The following is a 19,764-nucleotide window of genomic DNA, read 5'->3' as shown; positions in this document are numbered from 1 at the left end:
TTTCTTTTTGTTTAAGTAAAAAAAAAGGAAATCACTTGTTAGAAGGTAATTTTGGTCATCCATCCATCTTTAGATATTTTTCTATGCACAAATTAATTTTGTATCTCAGAAAAGCTAAATTGTTCTGAGTTGTTTTTGCATGTATGACAGTTAAGTCTGAAATTTCATTGCAAAGTTCTTCTAAACATTTTTTCTAGCACCATTTGTTCCATTTGTTCCATCCATCTAGATATAAAGCTGAATGGAAATGCCAATAGCATAAGCTTGCCAAGAAAGAATGGAGAATAGCAATAAGCCCTACATTGAAGACTATCAAGAAAGGAAAAATTGTTGGGAATGTGATAGAGGCTCACTTGGTTCAACTTGAAGGCATTGATGAGTGAAAAAGACTTCACAAGGATTAGCAACATTTCCGAAAAAAGTTTCACTATCTCTCTAAAGAACTCTTCCATGAATCATTTTTGTCCCATTAGATTTCTCATACATGTATTCAACAAAAAGAATAGTGGGAAGATCCTTAGAGTGTTGGTCCTAACCTTTTGAATACATTATCTAACTACACTTCCCATAGAAATATCTCCATCAGCATAAACCATCTTATACAGGGGTTCTCTAGATGATGTTTTACCAATAGATTGGCCTACCCATTTTAATCTTTGCTACTCAATCTACCTCTCCCTATTCTAATGATAGGGGAGAGTTCAGTTTTGTCCACCACAATCAAATTAGTCTCTTCCTGATCCTCACTATCTTCCTGAGCTTTTTCTTCCTCATCTTTCTCACCATTCTCACCATTTTCCTCCTTTATTTCATCAGACACAGAAATTGAGTAGTACTCAGTCTAGATACAACTTATCAACTTTGTAGTAGTTGCACACATTTCTTGTTTGCTAATAGTTTCAGGCCATGCATTAGCCCTAGGATTCAAATTCTTTTCTTTGACTATGACTCCCTTCTTTGTGAAAGACAATTTCGTATGATGTCTTTGTTCTATCTTTATAGAAAGGCGTGTCACAAAGGCATTCCTTTGTATGCATTCATCTAGATACTTTGCAATTTTTTACAAAATGATTTGACCATGAACAAAAACATACCTTTCTATAGCATCTAGATTGGGTGAGATAAAAAATGTCTTAGTTTTATCTAGGCATGCCAGCTTCCTAATCACATCTGAGAAAGAAAGTTTTGAAGCATGGCTCTGCTCCTTCAGCAATACAATTATTTTGATTACAAGCCTGGTAGCTTTTAGAATGGGTTTATACCATGGTAAATATTTCTTAGAAGGATTCCCAAGCCTATACCAAGCACCATCAGTGTGTATTGATATGAAGAGCATATTTGCTCCAAATTCTATCATCCATTCCTTGATAGCACTTAAATATATGTGAATCCCATGTAGCTAGTTATCTTGAAAATTTTTAGCCCCTCCAGAGTCAGCATCCAAGAAATAGCCACTACCATCATCTTCTATCATGACACCTGAGCCAAATACTGCATTATCTATCTCAATACCACCAAGCATTGGAAGAAGTTCCAAGGGAATAAGCCTGGAATTGGAATTATATAAAGACCAATCATGCAACATCCTGTGAGGTAGATCTTTATGCTCTAATATAAATGAATCATCATAAAAAAAATATCCATCCATTTCATCTTCAGTGGCCTTATAATATGTAGGCAATGGATAATCAGTTACAATTACATCTTCATTGATTTTGATGTAGAACTTCTTCTTGCCTTGAGACTTTTGACTTGGTCTTGTAGCCATCCAATCATTCTCCTCTTGCATCAATCTTGCAAGCTTCTCATCCTCGTCATAAACAGATGAAGCACCTATAGCAGTACTAGTGGAGATCTCTTTAATTTTTATACCAACAAGCCTCATATGTTTTGATTGAAGACACTCCTCCTCTAGAGCTATAAGAGTAGGCAAACCAATAAAAATTTGATCACCTTCTTTAGAATTGCTGTCCAAACCAGTTAACTATTTTACAATTAAATCTCCCTAAGAAAGTATGAAATCTCTCCCACAAAAGCTTCCCTAAAAACTCTTATTAGAAGACATAGATTGTGCAACACATGCCATGAATTCATCCAATCGTAGTTCAAGATTACCTCCATCAAGCTTGGAAAGAGCCTTATATAGCTCAACACAAAGCATTTCTTTTTCATTCAGAATACTGAAGAACTTCTTATAAGAGCCAACAGGCTTTACACACACATACTCTACTACCTCAATTTGAAGTCATATAATAGGAGACCCATTTTCATATCCTGTTATGGACCATGTTTCCACAACCCCAAACCCCTCACAATGAACCCCTTTTGATTTATCCAGTAAACCTTCCTTTGGAAAAATTAATCCAGAAATATAAAGATCCATAGCATACACTATTTCTATTGGCTAAGAGGCACCCTGAGAATCATGGATTATAAAATCTACCAAATGTCATTGTGGAGGCATTTCTTCCTAGTGTTGTTCATTCACTGTTAAACTAATGGAAAGATCCTCCTCTTCCACTATTTTTTCCTCTTTGGCTTCAATGATTGAATCTTTCACATTCAGATAAAGTATCTTTTCCTTGTAATTAATCATAGTGGCTGCTCATTTGGGGTATTTTCTAGCTGGTTTAGGTTCACCCTCATCTTTAACCTCAACCACATCAGCTTGTTTTTTACCAACTTTCTTTCTGGATCTCTTTCGGCCCATATCCTCTACACTGTCAAAATCCCTACCTGGTGCCATGTATTTCACATAGTCCTTCCAACTATAAAATTTCTCCCCTGTTCTCACATGAAGGGCTTACGTATTAAGGGAAAAAATATATGAGTGCATCATTTAGGAAAATCCAGTACTTGAGTTAAATAACAAAGTGTGTCTTATATTATTAAAAACTTTCTAAAGAATAAATTATCTAAAAAATAGTAGACCCAAGATTCCTCTCCCATCCAGAGAGATATTATTGTGTATGTGTTCAAGTATCTCATTGGTTCAACTTATGTTACTTTTATAAGGCCCCTATGAGTGCTTCTTTCCATTGAAAAAGAAGAAAATTCAAGAACCTAGCTCCTTTCCATCAACCGTCTACTTTCAAACAAAGATTTTTTCACTCCTAGAAGTAGAACTCAGTCACGCCAAAAAACCAAGGGCTGATTAATCTAACTCCATGATTTCTCCAAGAAGCCATGGCCTTCTCACAAGGAACTCCTCACAGTAGCACAGATTAGAACTTCAGATATGCTTTCCCCAAAGAGAATCCTCAGATATGCAAAGAAGAGTTACTCTTTGACAAAGATAACATTCTCAATAAAAAAAACAAAGTAGAAAAATCTTGATGCTTAAAGAACCAAACCCTATATGCAACACACAAAAACCCTCCACAAAAAAAAAATTAAAGGATTTGATTCCAAGAGAACTAGAAATCATCAATACTAGTGCAAATTTAAATGGTGTGAAAAGAAAACACATCGTAGTCTTTTGAAAAAAGCAAGAGAATAATCAAACATCTCAAAGTGATAAATTGTTCATTAAAACATGTGTTTATCCATGTATTTAATATGTTCTTTTCAATCCATATTTGATACTTAATATCTACACCGGCTGGTTGGGGTGGATGGGAGGAGATAGAGGCCCATCAGAGACATAGAGTCAATAAATGAGATCACGAAGTGAGCACACTCAACCACAAATAGATCACCCTAGGAGTAGAGCAAATAGTTTGACTTCTTCAACTCAAGCGAAGCCTTGGGGGCCCCTAATCCAACCCAACCGAGGAGGCATACAACCCTTCTTGGCTCCAAAACTCCAGTGAATCTCCAATGCCCCTAAAATCAACAAAAGTAGCTTTGGTAGCCACTTCCCTAAGATACGAACTAGACATTTCTTCTTGTAGGAGTCACTACATGGATGCCCTTACTTCCTTGTAGAAGAGATGCATTTCCATTTTCCCTCGTGTGTTTGTACTCATGCATGTGAAAGAGAACTTTCATGCATTTCCATTTTCCCTTGTGTGTTTGTATTTGTGCCCGCAAAATAGAACTTTTTATATTTTAACATCATGAAGCCAATAGTGGTCGAAATTTTGACAAACACTTAGGGAAAAATATGTGTTGGTCAAAATTTCAACCAAAACAGGAATGAATTTGAAAAAAATTTATTTTTCCTTGCCTACTCTAACCAATTTGACCCCATTTTAATAGATGGTCAAAAAATTTTGTCTAAAAATGAGGTCAACTGTACTAGTGTGTCCCTAAGACACCTAGGGACATATTACAATCATTTAAAATCATTCTTATGGGTCAAAGGGACCTATGACCCCTTTCGACCAATTACATGACGAAATATCTCCCTAGGAGTCCTAGCACCCCTACGGACATATTAGAATCATTCTTATGGGTCAAAGGGGGTCATAGGGTGACCTATGGCCCCCTTTGACCCATTAAATGATGAAATTTGTCCCTACGAGTCCTAGGACCCCTAGGGACATATTAGAATCCTTCTAATGGGTCAAAGGGGGTCATGGGTTGACCTATGACCCCCTTCGACCCATTACAAGATGAAATTTATCTCTAGGGGTCTTAAGACCCCAAGGGACATATTATAATGTTTCATATGGGTCAAGGGGTCATAGGATAACTTATGACCCCATTTGACCCATTCAATGATGACATATGTCCCTAGGGGTTTTAGAACCCCTACGGACATATTAAAATCATTGTTATGGATCAAAGCGGGTCATAGGTTCACCTATAACCCCTTTTGATGCATTACATGATGACATATGTCCCTAGCGGTTCAAGGACCCCTAGGGACATATTAGAATTGTTCATATGTGTCAAAGGGGGTCATAGGTTGACTTATGACCCCCTTTGACCCATTACATGATCACATATGTCCCTAGGGGTCCTAGGAACCCTAGGGACATATTTGAATGCTTCATATGGGTCCAAGGGAGTCATAGTTTGACCTATGACCCCCTTCGACCCATTAAATGACAACATATTTTCTTATGGGTCCTAGAACCCCTACAGACATACTAGAATGCTTAATATGGGTCAAAGGGGGTCATAGGTTGACCTATGATCCCCTTCGACCCATTACATGATGACATATGTGCGTAGGGGTCTTAGGAACACTTGGGACATATTAGAATCATTCATATGGGTCGAGGGGGGTCATAGGTCCCTTCGACACATTAAACAATGACATATGTTGCTAGGGGTCCTAAGACCCCTAGGGACATAATAGAATTGTTCTTATGGGTCAAAGGGAGTCATAAGTTGACCTATGACATGCTTTGACCCATTACATCATGATATATGTCCCTAGGGGTCTTAGGACCCCTAGGGACATATTAGAATTGTTCAAATGGGTCAAAGGGGGTCGCAAATTCACCTATGACCCCCTTTGACCCGTTACATGATGATATATGTCCATATGGGTCTTAAGACCCGTAGGGACATATTAGAATGCTTCATATGGGTCAAAGAGGGTGATAGGGTGACCTATCACCCAATTTGACCCATTGAATGATGACATATGTCCCTAGGGGTCCTAGGACCCTTAGCAACATATTAGAATGCTTCATATGGGTCAAAAGGGGCCATAGGTTGACCTATGACCCCTTTCGACCTATTAAATGATGACATATGTCCCTAAGACCCCTACGGACATATTAGAATGCTTCATATGGTTCAAAGGGGGTCATAGATTGACCTATGACACCTTTCGACTAATTACATAATGGCCTATGTCTCTAGGGGTCCTAGGACCCCTCAGGACATATTGGAATCCTTCATATGTGTCAAAGGGGGTCAATGGTTGACCTATGACACCCTTCGACCCACTACATAATGACATATGTCCCTAGGGGTCATAGGACCCCCAAGAACATATTAAAATTGTTCTTATGGGTCAAAGGAGGTCATAGGGTGACCTATGACCCACTTTGACTAATTACATGATGACATATGTGTGTAGAGGTCCTAGGACCCCTAGGGACGTATTAAAATATTTCATCTGGGTCAAAGGGGGTCATAGGTTGACCTATGCCCCCCTTCAACCTATTACATGATGACATATGTCCCTAGGAAGATATTAGAATAGTTGATATGTGTTAAAGGGGGTCATAATTTGACGTATGATGCCCTTCGACAAATTACATGATTACATATGTTCCTAGGGGTCCTAGGACACCTACGGACATATTTGAATCATTCTTATGGGTCAAAAAGGATCATAGGGTGACCTATTACCCCCTTTGACTGATTACATGATGACATATGTCCCTAGGGTTCCTAGTACCCCTAGAGACATATTATAATGCTTCTTATTGGCCAAAGGGGGTCATAGGTTGACCTATGAACCCCTTTGACCTGTTACATGATCACATATGTTCCTACAGGTCCTAAGACCCATAGGGACATATTAGAATCATTCATATCGCTCAAAGGAGGTCATAGATTGACCAATGACCCCCTTCAACCCATTAAATGAAGACATATGTCCCTAGAGTTCCTAGGACCACTAGGCACATATTAGAATGATTGATATGGGTCAAAGGGGGTCATAGGATAACTTATGACCTCCTTTGACCTATTACATGATGATATATGTCCCTAGGGGTCTTAGGACCCCTAAGAACATATTAGAATCATTCTTATTGGTCAAAGGGGGTTATAAGTTGACCTATGAATCCATTCGACCCATTACATGATGAGACATGTCCTTAGGGATCCTAAGACCCCTACAAACATATTAGAATCATTCATATGTGTCAAAGGGGGTCATAGGTCCTCTTCAATCCATTACATGATGACATATGTACCTAGGGGTTCTAGGATCCCTAGGGACATATTAGAACTATTCTTATGGGTCAAAGGGGGTCATAGGGTAACCTATGACCCCCTTCGATCCGTTACATGATGACATATGTGCCTAGGAGTCCTAGGACCCCTAGGGACATATTAGAATGCTTTATATGGACCAAATCGGGTCATAAGTTAACCTATGACCCCTTTCAACCCATTAAAAAATGACATATGTCCCTATGGGTCCTACCACCCCTAGGGATATATTAGAATGCTTCATATGGGTCAAAGGGGGTCATAGGTCTATGACCCCCTTCGACATATTACATAATGACATATGTCCCTAGGGGCCCTAGGACCCCTAGGGACATATTAGAATCATTTATATGGGTCAAAAGGGGTCATAGGGTGACCTATGACCCCCTTCGACACATTAAATAACAACATATGTCCCTAGGGGTCCTAGGACCCCTAGGGATATAATAGAATTGTTCTTATTGGTCAAAGGGGGTCATAGGTTAACCTATAACCCCCCTTGACCCATTACATGATGACATATGTCCCTACGGATCCTAGAACCACTAGGGACATATTAGAATCGTTCAAATGAGTCAAAGGAGGTCATAGGTTGACCTATGACCCCCTTCGACCCATTACATGATGACATATGTTCTTAGGGATCCTAGGACCACGAAGGACATACTAGAATTGTTCATATGTTGCAAAGTGGGTCATAGGGTGACCTATGACCCCTTTCGACCCATTACATGATGACATATGTCCCTAGGGATCTTAGGACCCCTAGGGACATATTAGAATCTTTTTTATGGGTCAAAGTTGGTCATAGGGTGACCTATGATCCCGTTCAACCTATTACATGATGACATATGTTCCTAGGGGTTGTAGACATATTAGTATGCTTCATATGGGTTAAAGCGGATCATAGGTTGACCTATGACACCTTTCCACCCATTACTTGATGACATATGTCCCTAGGGGTCCTAGGACCCCTAAAGACATTTTGGAATGCTTCATATGGGTCAAAGGGTGTCATAGGTTGACCTATGACCCCCTTCAACCCATTAAATAGTGACATCGGTCCCTAGGGGTCCTAGGATGCTTAGGGGCATACTAGAATGCTTCATATGGGTCAAAGGGGGCCATAGAGGAACCTATGACACCCTTCCACCCATTACATGATGACGTATGTCCCTAGGGGTCCTAGATCCCTACGGACATATTAGAATCATTCTTATGGTCTGAATGGGGTGATAGGTTGATCTATGATCCCCTTCAACCCATTAAATGATGACATATGTCCCTAGGGGTCCTATGACCCCTAGGGACATATTAGAATCATTCATGTGTCAAAGGTTATCATAGGTTTACTTGTGACCCCCTTCAACCCATTAAATGACGACATATGTCCCTAGGGGTCCTAGGACCCCTAGGGACTTATTAGAATTGTTCTTAAGGGTCAAAGTGGGTCATAGGGTGACTTATAATCCCCTTAAATCCATTACATGACAACATATATCCCTACTAGTCCTAGGACCTTTAGAGAAATATTAAAATCCTTCATATGGGTCAAAGGGGGTCATAGGTTGACCTATGACCCCCTTCCCTAGGTGTCCTAGGACTTGTAGGGACATATTAGAATCTTTCATATGGCTCAAAGGGGATCATAGGTTAACCCATGACCCCCTTCTTCCCATTACATGACAACATATGTCCCTAGGGGTTGTAGGACCCTTAGGGACATATTAGAATCATTCATATGTGTAAAATGGGATCATAGGTTAGCCTATATATGACCCACTTGTATCCTTTTCATGACGACATATGTCCCTAGGGGTCCTAGGACCCCTAGGGACATCTTACAATTGTTCTTATGTGTGAAAGGGGGTCAGAGGGTGACCTGTGACCTCCTTCAACCCATTACATGATGACATATGTCCCTAGGTGTCCTAGGACCCCTAGGGACATATTAAAATTGCTCTTATAGGTCAAAGGGAGTCATAGGGTGATCGATGACCCCATTCATCCCATTACATGATGGCATATGTCCCTAGGGGTCCTAGAACCCCTAGGGACATTTTAGAATGCTTCATATGGGTCCAATGGAGTCATAGGTTGACCTATGACCTCCTTCAACCCATTAAATGATGACATATGTCCCTAGGGGTCCTACGACCCCTAGCAACATATTAGAATGCTCCATATGCATCAAAGGGGGTTAGAGGTTAACCTATGACCCCTTTCAACTCATTACATGATGAAATATGTCCCTAGGGGTCCTAAGACCCTTAGGGAAATATTAGATTCATTCTTATGGGTCGATTGGGGTCATAGGTTGACCTATGACCCCCTTCGACTCATTAAACGATGACCTATGTCCCTAGGGGTCCTAGGACCCCTAGGGACATATTAGAATCATTCATATGTGTCAAAGGGGCCAATAGGTTGACCTATTACCCCTTTTGACCCATTACATGATGACATATGTCTCTAGTGGTCCTAGGACCCCTAGGGACATATTAGAATCATTCTTATAGATCAAAGGTGGTGATAGGGTGACCTATGACCCCCTTTGACCCATTACATGATGATATATGTCTGTAGGCATCCTAAGACCCCTAAGGACATATTAGAATCATTCATATCTATCAAAGGGGGTCATAGGTCTCTTCGATCGATTACATGATTACATATGTCCCTAGGGGTCCTAAGGCCCCTAGGGACATATTAGAATCATTCTTATGGGTTAAAGGAGGTCATAGGGTGACCTATGACCCTGTTCAACCCATTGCATGATGGCATATGACCCTAGGGTTCCTAGGATGCCTAGGGACATATATATATATATATATATATATATATATATATTATATTTCTAAATTATAATACTAATAAGATAATATATTATTGTATATTAATAAAATGGCTCATAATAATAATAATATAGATTATATTTATAGATTATAATAAGAATAACATAATATATTATTATATATTAATAGATTATATGTTATATGTTGACGTTATGTTATTATATATATATATATATATAATATTGTAATAAATCTTTACATAGTAATATGACTGAAATAATTTATAAATCATAAACTATAACTCCCAAACTTGGTTTTCCCTGCAAAAGTCTTTATGGGGCATATCAGATCATATCCAATACTATTGGCATCAATTTCCAACATATTCCCTGTCCCTGCAGACCCGACAACATCATCTTTTTGAGTTTTTTTTTCAAGTATTTTATAAAAAGTCACATTTTGGGGCCCAACCAATCAAAAAAAGTTTGAAAATATAACATTAGGTGTTTGATAGTTTCATCTGAATGGGAAGCAACAGTCATTGAAAAGCTAAATGCAAAAGGAAGATATCCAATGAAGACATTGCGACATATAGGGAAAGGGACAAAATGAAGCACGAAAGAAAAATATAAGGTATGCTAAATATCAGTCAAGTTGACAATGAATTAGTCGAAGGTGAAATCATAGAGTCAGAAAATGAATATGTACAGTTGGGGAATGAAAATGTACCTATTGAAAACTATAATGCCAAAATTGAAAATTTAGAGAATTAAAATTTTGAAGACAAAATGCTACCAAGTCATAATCGAAGTTGCATAATTGACCAAGTCGAACATGACAATGCACAGGAACCTAATGCACAAGAACCTTAAATATGTCCTAATTATAATCGACACAAAGGTTCTAAAATACCAAAATGGATAATTGAAATTGATGAAATGATTATTACTAGTTTGGAAGGGAAAAAATAAAAAAGAACCATTCAGTTATGGGCTTCAAGACTATATCAGATGTTTTTTCGGCAACAAGACAGTCGTAGAGCAACGTCAGCTTTTCATGCACTTATTAAAGGTGCAAAAGATTAGACCTATGATTCCCAAATTGAAGATTCATGTCAATAAAAAGCTTGAAAGAAATGTCATTATTGTGAAGAATATTTTCAGTGCTCTCAATAGCATTGAGAAAAATAGTAGGGAGAAGGATAATAGAGTTTCTCAAAGGGTTATTACAACCTCTTTAGTAAGTCATCATTTGAGAAAGGGTAGATATATGAGACAAACTTTTATTGATTTGAATCTAAATTGTACTACTTTGAGAAGAGCACTTAGTCAACGAGAAAAAATTGATGATCCCGTTCAAAATGAAACATGGGCATTTGGTGGGAGATTTCCACATTTTGATAAGAAGCTATCCAATGATGTGAAGGAAGAAATTACACAATTTTGGCTCTCTAACTCATGAGTATCACCCAATGCTAAAGATGTGTTAAAGTTGAGAATTGGCATCAGAGACTACACACCACATCCTAAACACTATTTGGAGGTAAGTCAAACTATGTTGTTTAAACAATTTAGAGAGAGTCATCCAAGTATTCATATATCACAAAGGGCTTTTGAATCTTTGAAGCCATTTTATTATGTGCCACTCAAAATTCAAAATACATGTTATTGCAAATATCATGTTGAGTTTTCTATGCACCATGAACTACTACGCTCCATCCATTCTACTTTGCATGGTAATGAAATGTTTGAGGATTGTGGGGCTAGTGGGCTCCAAAATTATCAAGAGACTTGCTAGATCAACTTTTATGTCATAGAGTTGATGGTTATTTCTTTTATAGAAATGCTTGCTTAAATGAGAAGTGTTCAAAATGTGGTGGCTTATCCAATAAGGGTGTGAACAAGATCTTGGAAAGATATTAGTGAAAAAAAAGGTATATGAAACAATGAAATACACATTGAAGAGTGGGGGTGAGAACTCTAGATGTAAATTGGTTGGGAAAGATATCAGTGTGGCTAGTTTTATTTTAGATTTCAAGGAAAATATTTTTACAAGTATGCAAGACATAGTCACAGCTCTCAGTGGTTGGATCAACAATTTAGAATGTGTAAGGAGACTTTTCCCATTAGCACTATTATATCAGTTGTTGATTTTACTGAGAACTACACATTGTAACCTCAAAATGAGACACAATCTCATTATTACAACTCCATTCTATCTAATCAATACAACACCATTTTAGTTGCAGGATTGGACATCCCTTACTACCAAAGTACTATGTTGATTTTCATTAAATGTTAATTCAAGAGTGTGAACTTGAGATGATGTCTGCAAAGTATATGCTCTAATTTTCGCTAAAAGTCACCACTACCTTGAATACAATAACCATTAAGGAAATCTAGTTTATCCAAAGGAAAGACAACTATCAAATACTTTGAAGGAAATTCTAATTATTTAACCATACATCTATGCACCTACTGCTGCAAGAACAATGACTGGTTCTGTTTCCAATGGCTGCAAGAATAGTAGTTCTAATCTTAACTTAGAAAACTGAGTCTAACTCCTACTTACTAAAGTAAACTCCACCTTTTGCGTGGGCCCCCATGGAAGAATGAAGGGAAGACAAGCTCAAATAAAAGTCTAGAAACTCACCAAAAGCATTTATTTATTCAAATATGTAGTTTTACAATAACTCAGGGAGAACAACAAGATGTCTCTCGACTCTGTCTATCTACTCACTACTTAACTTCATAGATATATATGAGGTCTTATTTAAAAGGAAGGAAGAACAAAAAAATTCTAAAACTACGGCTTCTTCATGAAGGAAAGTCAGTTACAACTTAAGACTGCAAACATGCAATTTGTAAAGACATTAATTATCCCTTAAATTTTCCACAAATATAGATCATAACAAATGCTAGTTTTTCTCTTTTATCTGTCTTTAAACAGCTTCCAAGAATCCAGGTATCATATTTAACTAATCACTTTGATGCTTTCTTCCTTGCTCAACCACTTTATTAGGTCCCACTTTGTTATTCATTAAAATAGGTCCCTTCTCACTTTGCCACCAAGTCTTCCAGCTACAACGGTGTCATAACGCTTCTCTTTAATACCATCAATGCCTTAGCACTATTCCCTTACAGTTTGTTTTTTATTAACTCCTACTCAACTTGTATCCTTGTTATCAACATTTAATATACACAAGACTTCCAAAAAACATTTATTTCCATTTATTAGTTTATAAAGAAAATGCATTAATTACTCAACTAACAATTTTTGCAATCTCTTTAGCTGCAGGAAGATCTAACCATACCAAACATTCATGAAGAAAGATTTTTACCACAAAATGAACCATTTTTTAGATATAATTCCTATTATCATTTTATGCCCTATGTCCATACTTTATACATAAAAAATTCAAAAAAAATTATACTAAAAGAATATAAAGTTCAGTATGTTATAGACGAATGTTCACAAGAAGGGCTAATAAGACTTATATTTCTTCATGTCATTGTTTTTGCCCCCAACCTTCCTTAGGCTGGTCCCTTTAGCATCTATAGGTTTTTGATCCTCATCCCTAGCTTGAGATCATTGGCAATTTTCTCCCTTGATTCATGAGCTTTATAATTAAAATATCTATGATTTTGTTTCAACCTTTCCCATTTTTGTTCTTCAGCAATCATGTTATATTTAGCAGATGAATCATACTTTCCAAGCATAGGATGCAAGAGTATTGGTGGTTGGAAATGAAGGGGTACCCAATAATTTTTCTAACTTCTACCTAACATCAAATACCTGGGCATCCTATTGATGGATAACTCCAAATTTTGGGGAGAGTGTAACTCCCTTCTTTTCAGATCTTCTGGCAATTAGATCCATCTTTGAAGGGAGGCTTGTATAGCATCAGGGGCATTTCCAGAACAATGCTGCTCCCAATCCAAAAATGCCTGTTCACGGGCAAGATGAATTTTGGTAGTAACACTTTGATTATTGTTAATAGAAAGCCAATCGAAGAATACTCTGTGAGTGTTTTGTACCTCTGGCTGAATGTACAATGGTTCAAAAATTTCCTTTTCCCTATAAGGAGCAGCCTAGTTCTCTCGACTAATCTCATTCTATATCCATGACATAATGGCCCTAAATTGTACGTCTGCCACATATAACAATGAATTCCAATCTTTATCATTTGGAACAGCAAGATTATGAACATATAACTCATAGAAGAGATTTTGTAGAGTCATCAAAGCTTATTTGAATGCTACATAGAATTCCTAGGGAGTTTGCAAGGAAGGGTTCAACCCTTAAGTAATTCGAGACAATTGAAAATTAATCATTTGCTCCTTTAGGAACAATGTGTAAACTAAAGATGGGGACCTACAATTTACAAGCTCTAGAATGACCTCTGAAATGTTTGTGACACGTTGTTGTAGGACCATAATTTCACTATCATTTTCTTTAATTTGTTGTGCTTGTTCCCTGATAGTTCTGAGCAATTGCTTCCTTTCTAGGTCCCAGTTTTCTTTTTCCCATTGAAATTGTTGGTACAAACTAAAGCTGTCTGTTAACAAAGTAGAAATGTTTGGTGGTGTATGACAATGGATAATAGGTTTATAATCTCCAAGTGGTGCTCATTATGATGGTGGTCAGCAGTGTTGTCATCCTAAGAATGTTGATGTTCAATAAAGCTTTTATTTTGACAGGCAATAGTGTTATCAACTTTTTCTAAAGGAGCAACAACTTCAGGATAGAGTGCAATAGTCATTTTAACTTGAAATGTTTCAACAATTTCCTGAACCATTTCTTGTGCAGTAGATGGATATTCCTCTAGTGGTAGATTATCAGTTTCCTCTGCTGGCTATTCAAACCTAGACACTATTTCCTCTAAGGACTCCATGTCACTATCAACATTAATAGGGCTATTTGGCCTTGCACGAATTTTCTCAAGATCATTTTTATGTTTAGGAGTAGGTGTTTTGTGCTCTGGTGACTATGCAGGTGTAGGTACTGGAGTTTCAACATCAATAGGTGGTATAGGAGGCTTAGCAAGTGGCGCAAAAGGTTTAGTTCTCAAATTTAGCCCAAACATTCTGGTGACTCATTGTGGAGTACAACTTGGGGTAGAAATTGGTTTCTTGCCCTTATCGACAGATTTCCCTTTATTCAAGTTAAGTGTAGGTTCTTGTGATACTGGAGATACTTCTTCTAATCCTTCCTCTATGGCAACTGTGCACGATTTTCTCTTCCTAGAAGTTGAGGCTTCTGCAACCAAAATTTTCCTTTTTACAATTGTAGGTATAGAAGCAGAAGTTGACGCTTCTTGAGCCATTCTATATACTACTTTCCTGAATCCTACAGCAATTTTCTCTCTTGTCCCCACTCCTTGCCCTTTAGGTCCACCCCTTTTAGGTCCCTCTATTCTTAGTTTTACAAAATCATTCCATGTTCCCAAGTGCTGCCTAGTCAACTCCTTTTCAATTATAGTCCTAATCAAGCAATGGTGGGATACCGACTAGGTTTTTCCTTGTTGTACATAAGTAGCTTGCATTTTGATAATATTATAAAGGAAACTCAAGAGATTTACAAGACGATCACCATGTCGCAAACCACTCAAAATTTTGAAATGAACAACATGCAAATAGGAATACCTTCCTTCACAAGTAAAATATCTTATGATAAATTCAGCAAGGTGGATGAATTGTAGAGGGAGAGATAATTGTAATGTACCTTGCTTTTTATTTTCCTCTAGCCGAGGATCTCTAGGTACTGAGAATTGCTCTTTTGCTTGTCATGCATCCATGTCCTCTATCCAAAATTCTCCATTTGTGTGCAACCTAGAAGCTTTTGCCACCACTTCTTCAGTGAATTCTATTTGAATGCCCTTAACAGTTGCATATCCATCCTTCAATGTATTATGAAACTGGAGTGCAATTTCTTGATCAAACTACTTCAAACTGAGACAATAAGTTAGCCAACCTCATTGTTGAAATAAAATACATGTTTTTGGGTCTGCTAGTAAGAATTTTTGGTTTGCTAGTTCATGCCACTAAGGTTCTCCACCCATATTTTTTTCAAAAAAAAATGCTATTACAGGAAAATTCACTACAAGTGATTTTGAGAGTATGGGTGGTGATAACTATAGGGGTTTCAAAGGGAAATTGAAATACTTTAATACTTTCCAAACATCACATCCTTCAGTACTTCATGACAACATTTTAATCACCAAACCATAATGAGGATAAAGATCGTGCTCAAAAATATATGCCATATTAATGAGGGGTTATGTGAAATCATGATTTAATGGTTAGCCTTCTTTACATTATTTCACACATTTTGAAAGTACAAAGGAGTGCTAGCTTATTACTGAAATGACCCTTCCCCATACATCCTACATGCCAACTTAAGATTTCCTTGATTTGCATTCATGATTTTGATTTTCCCACCCCCCAACCTAGCAGAGACTGGGTCCCACTAGACCATAAAGATTGCAAATTATAAAAATTGAAATAACATGATTTTCTAAAAAAATAATAAATTAAATAAATGCAAAGGGTTCAAGTGTGTCTAACCTGAGGTGTGATAGGAAGGTTGGTCTGAATATTTCCGTATGAGAGAAAGAATGTGAGATGGTGTGATGATGGAAAGACAACAAGATGGAATGGAATGAGGTGAAAAAGAAATGAATTTTTGCATGAGTGAAAAAAATTTATTATGAAGGCCTTCAAAATAAATTCAAGGGGTTGTAGGCATCTAAGTGGGAGACTTAGAAAGAGTGGATATTGGAAGAGATGTTTCTGTTGTGGTGAACTGTTGAAGAAATTCTTCATAGGTTGCTAGTTTATGATATAACTTTAGGCGATGCCCATTAACCAGGAGTTTGAATTTGACCGAATCAATTTTTTATAGTTGAACTTCTCCATTGTTAAAAATTGCAATGATTTCATAGGGACCAAGCCATCAAGTCTGAAATTTTCCTTGGTGATGCTAATATCATGAATCATACAGGAGCCCCCAATCACCAACAGAGAATTCTCTATTTTTAATGAATATGTCATGCCATTGCTTTCTTTGACTCTAAATTAATTTTGTGTTATGAAGAGCTAATTTTTGCCATTCATACAACTCATTCAGATGCAAAATGCAATCCTGTTTTGCTACAGGAAGGGTAATATCAAGTTCCAAAGCTGTCTGCAAAGTTTTATGTTCAAATTCAATAGGCAAAACAACTGTTTTCCCATTTAGGATTTGAAAAGGCATAAACCCAGTAGTGGATTTCCATGTTGTTCTATACGCCCATAAGACTTCAGAAAGTTTAGCTGCCCAATCTTTGCGATGCAAAGATACTGTTTTAGTGAGAATATGTTCCAACTCTATATTTGTCACTTCTACCTATCCATTAGCCTATGGATGAAAGAAAGATGATTTTCCATGCTGAATTTTACACTCCTCCATGAGTGCTGCTATCAAATTAGATGTGAATTGAGGCCCTTGATCTAATTGTAATTCTCTTGGAACACCAAATCTAGTAAAGATACATTCGTGCAAAAACTTTGCAACATTATTGGCACGAGGATGCTTCATGGGTTTTGCTTCAGCCCACTTAGTAACATAATCAGTCCAAACTAGTATGTAACTTTTCCCTTCTGATGGTGGTTCAATAGGGCCAACAAAATCAATTCTCCATTTATCAAATGGTTCTATTACTATCTATGGCTGTAGGGGCATTTCACCTATTTTTGTTGGTTGACCCATTCTTTGACATTTATCACATTTTTTTTGTAGACTGAGCCGCATCCTTGTGAAGTGTAGGCCAATAAAAACCTGTATTCAGAATCTTTAATGCACTCTATTTGTTAGTAGAGTGACCACCATAGGGGTCATCATGACAAGCATGAAGAACATCATATGTTTCATCCTCTCTAAGACATCTTCATGTTACCTAGTCTAGTCTAGTATAAAACATGAATCTTGAGATCCATGAGAAATTAAAACTCTTTTCTACCAGCAATCATTTTTCTTTTGTAGAAAAATGTGGAGTTTTGCCAATAGTTATATAGTTAGCAATGTTAGCATACCAAGGGTTTTGTGCGGACAAAAGGAAGAGATGCTCATCGAGAAAGCTATATTCTATGGCTATAGGATCATCAGGTGTTTGAAGACGAGACAAGAAATTAGCTATACCATTTTCTTTACCTAGCTTGTCAATAATGGTGATGTCAAATTCTTGCATTAGTAACAACCATCAAGCCAATCATCCAGAGATTGTTGGCTTGTTCATCAGATATTTGATAGCAGAGTGATCTGTATCTACAAATATTTGGTATCTTGTAATGTAATGTTTGAATTTATTTAGAGCATAAATTATAGCAAGCAGTTCTTTCTTTGTCATAGTGTAGTTATACTTGGCTCCTTGAAGACTTTTGCTGATATAGTAAATTACATGTTCTACTAAATCTATCTTTTGGCTAAGTACCACTCTAATGGCATGATCTGAAGCATCTGTGTGTATGTGAAAAGGTAGCTCCCAATTTGGCCCTCGAAGCACTGGTGTTGTTGAGAGGACTTCCCTAAGCTACAAGAAAGCTTTTGTACACTCTGAATCCCATACAAATTCTACATCTTTTCAAAGAAATTTATATAAAGGTTCTGCAATTTGACTGAAATCTTTGATAAAATGTCAATAGTATCTCGCATGTCCTAGAAAAATACTAACTTCTTTCAATTTAGCTGGTACAACCAATGTATGTATGACTTCTATTTTTGTTGGATCTACTTCAATTACTTTAGGGGAAATAAAGTGTCCCAACATCACTCCTTCTTGGATCATCATAAAGCACTTTTCACTATTTAAAGACAAATTGTAGTCTTTGCATCTTTGTAAAACCTTGTCCAAGTTTTCCTTGGCTTCTTCAAATTTTTGTCCATATGTGGTGAAGTCATCCATATACACTTCCAAACAATCTGCAGATATGTTAAAAAAATGCTAATAACAGCTCTTTGGAAAGTTGTAGGTGCATTGCATAAACCAAATGGTAGGAGAGCATAAGAAAATGTTCCCCATGGACATGTGAATGTGGTATTTTCTTTATCCTTTGGTGCTATCTAGATTTGATTGTAGCCACTAAACCCATCCAAGAATGAAAAGTAATTTTTTCCTACAAGATTGTCAAGAACTTGGTCGACAAAAGACAATGAAAAATGATCATTTTTAGTAGCCTAAGATAAGGACTTACTTATATTTAATTCTCTTCCTGGAACGATTGTTGTTTTGACTACTTTTTCAACCACTGAAATTTTCACAATTGGTTGTGAATCTATCTCATGTGGCAAGAGTGAATGCATAGGTTGTGCAGACTTAGAATAATGAAGTTCAACAGATAAAGTAGAATGCTTTCTAAGAAACACTTTTGTTTAGAAGATGTCCCAAGTTGTGTTCCATACTCATTTGGTATGATAGAAGAAATAATATCATCTTCTTCTTTAATGTTTATAAATGAGCCCCGTGAGATCATCATCAATTGTTGAATAGAATCTATGTCCATATCAGAGTCATCCATATTTGGCCAGACAACTTGATCATCTTACAGCAAAGGCTGAGTAGGCAAATACAAGGTTAAATTTTTAGTGTTCATTCCATCTAAAATAGTCATTTTCCCTAATCGAAATGCAATATAAGCATCTTCTGTGGCTAACCATGTCATCCTAAAATGATAGGGTATCCCCCAGTACTTGTTTTTGGAGAGAGTATGAAAAAATCAACTAGATACTCCCATGAATGTAATGTGATAGTGACATCTTCTAGCATACCATCAGGAATGATCGTAGAACTATTTGCTAGTTACAAGATTGTTGGTGTTTGCTTGAGACCAATGATGGTTAATTTGGACACTACTTTCTTGGTCATTACATTGATGGATGCTCCTAGGTCTATTAAGACATTCAAAACTTGCACTCCTTGAATGGTGAGGGTCACTACTAGGCTTCTAGGGTTTGCATACTTAGGCATTTTGCAGTTATCAAGTATAAGATCAGAAAGCTATCCAAGGATATGGATAGTCTTTGGGTCTTTCTTTTTCCTTCCTAGCTTTTCAACATAGGCTTATTTGATGGCTTTTGAATATATAGG

The 19,764-nt window shown here is 37.1% G+C and overlaps 1 pseudogene; it reads right to left on the bottom strand.

Annotated features, from left to right (window-relative positions):
- Positions 1-312: 312 nt before the first annotated feature.
- The window catches only part of LOC149578064 (DNA (cytosine-5)-methyltransferase 1B pseudogene), a 116,425-nt pseudogene continuing 96,973 nt past the window's right edge, over positions 313-19,764 (bottom strand).

The sequence above is a fragment of the Cupressus sempervirens genome, chromosome 1 (assembly GCF_028749045.1).
Source record: "Cupressus sempervirens isolate cs-2001-9-10 chromosome 1, ASM2874904v1, whole genome shotgun sequence".
Taxonomy (NCBI): domain Eukaryota; kingdom Viridiplantae; phylum Streptophyta; class Pinopsida; order Cupressales; family Cupressaceae; genus Cupressus; species Cupressus sempervirens.
The sequence above is the reverse complement of the archived record's forward strand: the minus strand, read 5'-3'. Positions and strand labels throughout refer to the sequence as shown.